The sequence below is a fragment of the Kogia breviceps genome, chromosome 1, assembly GCF_026419965.1.
Source record: "Kogia breviceps isolate mKogBre1 chromosome 1, mKogBre1 haplotype 1, whole genome shotgun sequence".
NCBI lineage: Eukaryota > Metazoa > Chordata > Mammalia > Artiodactyla > Physeteridae > Kogia > Kogia breviceps.
In genome coordinates, this window is record NC_081310.1 from 184745230 (window position 1) to 184751229 (window position 6000).

Below are 6000 nucleotides of genomic sequence, written 5' to 3' on the forward strand. Positions count from 1 at the left end.
TGGCTCACGGGCCCAGCCGCTCCGCGGCACGTGGGATCCTCCCGGACCGGGGCAGGAACCCGTGCTCCCTGCATCGGTAGGCGGACTCTCAACCACTGCGCCACCAGGGAAGACCTGATAGCTTTTTAAAAAAAGAAACTGCGGGCTTCCCTGGTGGCGCAGTGGTTGAGAGTCTGCCTGCCGATGCAGGGGACACAAGTTCGTGCCCCGGGCCGTGAGCCGCGGCTGCTGAGCCTGCGCGTCTGGAGCCTGTGCTCCGCAAATGGGAGAGGCCACAGCAGTGAGAGGCCCACGTACCGCAAAAAAAAAAAAGAAACTGCCAAACTATTTTCCAGAGTGGCTGTACCATTTTATATTCCAACGAGCAATGTTATGAGTGATCTAGTTTCTCCACATTTTGGCCAGCATTTGGTATTGTCACTATTTTTATTTTTGTAATTCTAATTTCCTGATGACTAATGATATCGAAAATCTTTTCATATGCTTTTTTTTGCCATCTTTATATCCTCTTCAGTGAAATGTCTCTATGTCTTGTCCATTTTCTAATTGGATTTTAAAAATTGTTGAGTTTTGGGCTTCCCTGGTGGCGCAGTGGTTGACAGTCTGCCTGCTGATGCAGGGGACATGGGTTTGTGCCCCGGTCCGGGAGGATCCCACATGCCACGGAGCGGCTGGGCCCGTGAGCCATGGCCTCTGAGCCTGCGCGTTCTCTCCTAGAGCCACGGGAGAGAGAGCATGGCCCTCCCAACACCTTGATTTTGGCCCAGTGATACTGATTTCAGGCTTTTGGCCTCCAGAACTGTGAGAGAATAAATATCTGTTGTTTTAAACCACCAATTTTGTGGTCACTCGTCACAACGGCTCGGGAAACTAATATACCAGTTTATCAATTTTTCCTTTTATGGATCATGCTTTTGTTGTCAAAGCTCAGAGCTGTTTGCCTAGCCCTAATGCTCAAAGATTGTCTCCTGTGGTGTTTTCCTAAAAATTATCATTTTATGTTACGCATTTAAGTTGGTGATCTGTTTTGAGTTGAATTTTGTAAAAAGTGTGAGATTTAGGCTGAAATTAATGTTTTGTATATGGATGTTCAATTATTCCAGCACCACCTGTCTTTACTCCATTGAAATGCTTTTTTGCACCTTTGTTAAAAATCAGTAGGACAGGGCTTCCCTGGTGGCACAGTGGTTGAGAGTCTGCCTGCTGATGCAGGGGACACGGGTTCGTGCCCCGGTCCAGGAAGATCCCACATGCCCGTGAGCCATGGCTGCTGAGCCTGCGTGTCCGGAGCCTGTGCTCTGCAATGGGAGAGGCCACAACAGTGAGAGGCCCGTGTGCTACAAAAAAAAAAAAAAAAAAAAAATCAGTAGGGCATGTTTGTGGGGCATATTTCTATTTCTTGGTACTCCATCCTCTTTCATTGTTCTGTATGTCCTTCCACCAATACCATGCAGTCTTGATTGCTATAGCTGTATGTAAGTCTTGAAATTGGGTAGACTGATTCCTCCCACTTCATTCTCCTTTTTCAAAGTTGTTTTAGCTATTCTTTGTCTTTCCATATAAATTTTATAATAATCTTGTCTATATATACAAAAAAGTCCTGCTGGGATTTTGATAGGAATTTTATTAAATCTGTATAACAATTTGAAGAGACTGGCATCTTTGTTCTGTTGAGTCTTCCAATCTAGGGATACACTAAGTCTATTTATTTACATCTTTTTTGGTTTCATTTATCAACCTTCTGTTATTTTTAGCATAGAAGTCCTGTGTATGTTTTGTTAGATTTAAGCCTAAGTATTTCATTTTAGAAGTGTTTGTAAATGGTATTATATTTTTAATTTTAGTGTCCACATGTTCATTGCTGGTATATACAAAAACAATTGATTTTTTTATTACTCTTGTATTCTGTGACTGTGCTGTACTCATTCATTCTAGAAGGTTTTTGTTTTTACTTCTGTTTTTGTTTTTTAGATTCCTTGGTATTTTCTACGTAGACAATTATGTCCTCTGCAAATAGGGATAGTTTTGTTTCCTCCTTTTTAGTCTGTATGCCTTTTATTTCATTTCCCTTCCTTATTTTGCTGGCTAGAAGTTCCAGTACTATGTCAAATAAGAGTGATGAGAGTCTGTGTCCTTGCCTTGTTCCTGATCTTAGAAGGAAAGCATTCAGTCTTTGACCATGAAATATAATGTTAGCTGTAAGTTTTTTGTAGATGCACTTTCTCAAGTTGAGGAAATTCTCATCCTGTTTCTCTGAGAGTATTTCTTTTTCTTTCTTTTTGGCCACGCTGCACGGCATGCGGGATCTTAGTTCCCCAACCAGGGATCAAACCCGTGCCTCCTGCAGTGGAAGTGCGAAGTCCTAAGCACTGGACTGCCAGGGAAGTCCCTGAGAGTGTTTTGAAAAACCATAAAAAGGTTTGAATTTTGTAAAATGTTTTTTCTGCATAAATTGATACGATCATGTAATTTTTCTTCTTTAGTCTATTATTCTGGTAAATTACATTGATTGGTGTTTGAATGTTGAGCCAGCATTGTATCCCTGAAGTGAATAAATAAACTTGGTCATGATGTATAATTTTTTAAAATATATTGCTGAATTCTGTTTGCTAATATTTTGTTAAGGATTTTTGCATCTATATTCATGTGAGGTATTGGTCTGTAGTTTCTCTTTTTTTTGGTATTTGTCTGGTTTTGGTATCAGGGTAATACTAGCTTCATAAAATGAATAGGGAGGTGTTTTTTCCTCTCCTATTTCCTGGAAGAGGTTGTATAGGATTGGTATTAATTCTTCTTAAAACATTCGATAGTGTTCTTCAGTGAAACTCTCTGGGCCTGGAGATTTTCTTTTTTGGGAATTAAAAAAAACTATTAACTCCATTTTTTAATGGTTATAGGGTTAGTCAAGCCATCTGCTTCATGTAAGTGAGTTGTGGTAGTTTGTGCTTTTTCAAGAACTGATCATTTCATCAAAGTTGTCAAATTTATGCATGCAGAGTTGTTCATAGTATTCTCTTATTATCCTTTTGGCATCTGCAGTGTCTGTAGTGATATCCCATTTCATTTCTGAGATGAGTCATTTATGTCTTCTCTCTCTTTTTCTTTGTTAGTCTTGCTAGAGGTTTGTCAATTATTAATCATTTCAAAGAACTACTTTTTGTTTCATTGATTTTCTTTATTACTTTTCTGTTTTCAGTTTCACTGATTTCTTCTGTTATCTTATTATTTCTTTCCTCTGATTGCTTTGGATTTATTGTGCTTTTCTTTTTTCTAGAATTTTTTCCCCTAGATTCTTGAGGTGGAAGCTTCCTTTATGGACATAAAGCTTTCCCTCTTCTCTGATGTAAGCATTTAGTGCTATAAATGTTTGTTTCAGCACTGCTTCAGCTATGTCCCACAAATTTTAATATGTTGTATTTTTGTTTTCATTAAGATCAATGTATTTTTAAATTTGTTTTGAGACTTCCTCTTTGACCACATGGATTGTTTAGAAGTGTGTTTGTTGGTTTCCAAGTGTTTAGGGATTTCCCTGTGATCTTTCCACTGTTGATTTTTAATGTGATTCCACTGTGGTCAGAGAACACACTTTGCATGATTTCAATTCTTTTCAAATTTGTTGAGGGTTTTTTTTTTTTTTTTTGTGGCTCGGGAAATAGTCTATTTTAGTAGATGTTCCATGTGCATTTGAAAAAGATGTGTATTCTGCTATTGTCAGGTGGAGTGCTATATAGAGGTCAATTAGACGTGTTGGTTGTCAGGTAGAGTTCTTCTCTACCCTTGCTGGTTTTCCATCTAGATGTTCTGTCAATTGTTGAGAGAGGGAAATTGAGGTCTCCAATTATAATTGTGAATTTGTCTATTTCTTTTTTTTATTCTGTCATTTTTCACTTCACATATTTTGCAGCTTTGTCGTGTGGGCCTGTTAGCTTGAATGCTTGATATGGATTAGACCAGAGTTTTTACAACTTTTTTGACCTATACCTTCAGTGGAAAATAGATTTTACACACATACACATTACTATAACTGAAATAATTTTAATGCAACAATGTTTACTCTTGTCACATACAGCTGGAGTTTGATCTTCTCAATTCTATTATTTTTTCTTAAGACAATTTTTAGAGCAGCTTTAGGTTCACAGCAAAATTGAGAGGAAGGTACAGAGATTTCCCATTGACTCCCTGCCCTTACTCACGCATAGCCTCTCCCATTATCAACATCCCCCCGCCAGAGTGTTACATTTGCAAACAGTTGATAAACCTACATTGGCACATCATTGTTGCCCAAAGTCCACAGTTTACATTAGGGTTCCTTCTTGCCGTTGTATATTCTGTGGGTTTAGTTAGATGTGTAATGACCAGGGATTGAACCCGTGTCCCCTTTGTTGGCAGGCAGATCCTTAACCACTGCGCAACCAGGGAAATCCCTTATCTTTTTATTGTCTCCATAGTTTTGCCTTTTCCTGAACATCATACAGTTGGAATCATATAGTATGTAGCCTTTTCAGATTGGCTTTTTTCACTTAGTAATATCCATTTAAGTTTCTTCCATGTCTTTTTGCAGCTCAGTAACTTTTTTTTTAAGCACTGAATAATATTCCATTGCTTGGATGTTCCACAGTTTATCCATTCACCTAATAAGGACATCTTGGTTGCTTCCAAGTTTTTGGCAATTTTGAATGAAGCTCCTATAAACATCTATGTGCATGTTTTTGTGTGGACGTGTTTTTAACTCCTTTGGGTAAATACCAAAGAGCACAATTGCTGGATTGTATGGTAGGAGTATGTTTAGTTTTGTAAGAAACTGCCAAACTGTCTTCCAGAGTGGCTGTGTCATTTTGCATTCCCACCAGCAATGAATGAGAGTTCTTGAGGCTCCACATCCTTGCCAGCATTTGATGTTGTCAGTGTTCTAGATTTTGGCCATTCTAATAGGTATATAGTGCTCTCTCATTGTTGTTTTAATTTGCATTTCCCTGATGACATATGATGTGGAGCATCTTTTCATATGCTTACTTGCTATGTATACCTTCTTTGGTGAGGTGTCTGTTAAAGCCTTTATCCATTTTTAAATTGGGTTGTTTGTTTTCTTATTGTTGAGTTTTAAGAGGTTTTTTTGTGTATTTTAGGTAACGTCCTTTATCAGATGTGTCTTTTGCAAATATTTCCCCCAGTCTGTGGCTTGTATTCTCATTCTCTTGACATTGTGTTTTGCAGAGCAGAAGTTTTAAATTTTAATAAAGTCGAGCTGATCAATTATTCCTTTCATAGATTGTGCATTTCGTGTTGTATCAAAAAAGTCATCACCATACCCAGGGTCATTTAGGTTTTCTCCTATATTATCTTCTAGGAGTTCTAGAGTGTTGCATTTTACTTTTAGGTCTATGATCCATTTTGAGTTATTTTTTGTGAAGTATTAAGGTCTGTGTCTAGATTCTATATTTTTTTCTTTGCATGTGGATTTCCAGTTGTTCCAGCATCATTTGTTGAAAAGACTATCTTTTCGCCATTGTATTCCCTTTGCTTCTTTGTCAAAGATCCGTTGACTATATATATATATGTATATATATATATTTTTTTAAATAAATTTATTTATTTATTTATTGGCTGCATTGGGTCTCCGTTGCTGTGCGCGGGCTTTCTCTAGTTGCAGTGAGCTGGGGCTACTCTTTGCTGCGGTGAACGGGCTCCTCATTGCAGTGGCTTCTCTTGTTGTGGAGCACAGGCTCTAGGCGTGCAGGCTTCAGTAGTTGTGGCTCGCGGGCTCTAGAGCGCAGGCTCAGTAGTTGTGGCGCACGGGCTTAGTTGCTCAGTGGCGTGTGGGATCTTCCCGGACCAGGGCTCGAACCTGTGTCCCCTGCATTGGCAGGCAGATTCTTAATCACTGCGCCACCAGGGAAGTCCCCCGTTGACTATATTTATGTGGGTCTGTTTCCAGGCTCTTTATTCTGTTCCACTGATCTATTTGTCTATTCCTTTGCCAATGCCACACTGTGTCTTGAT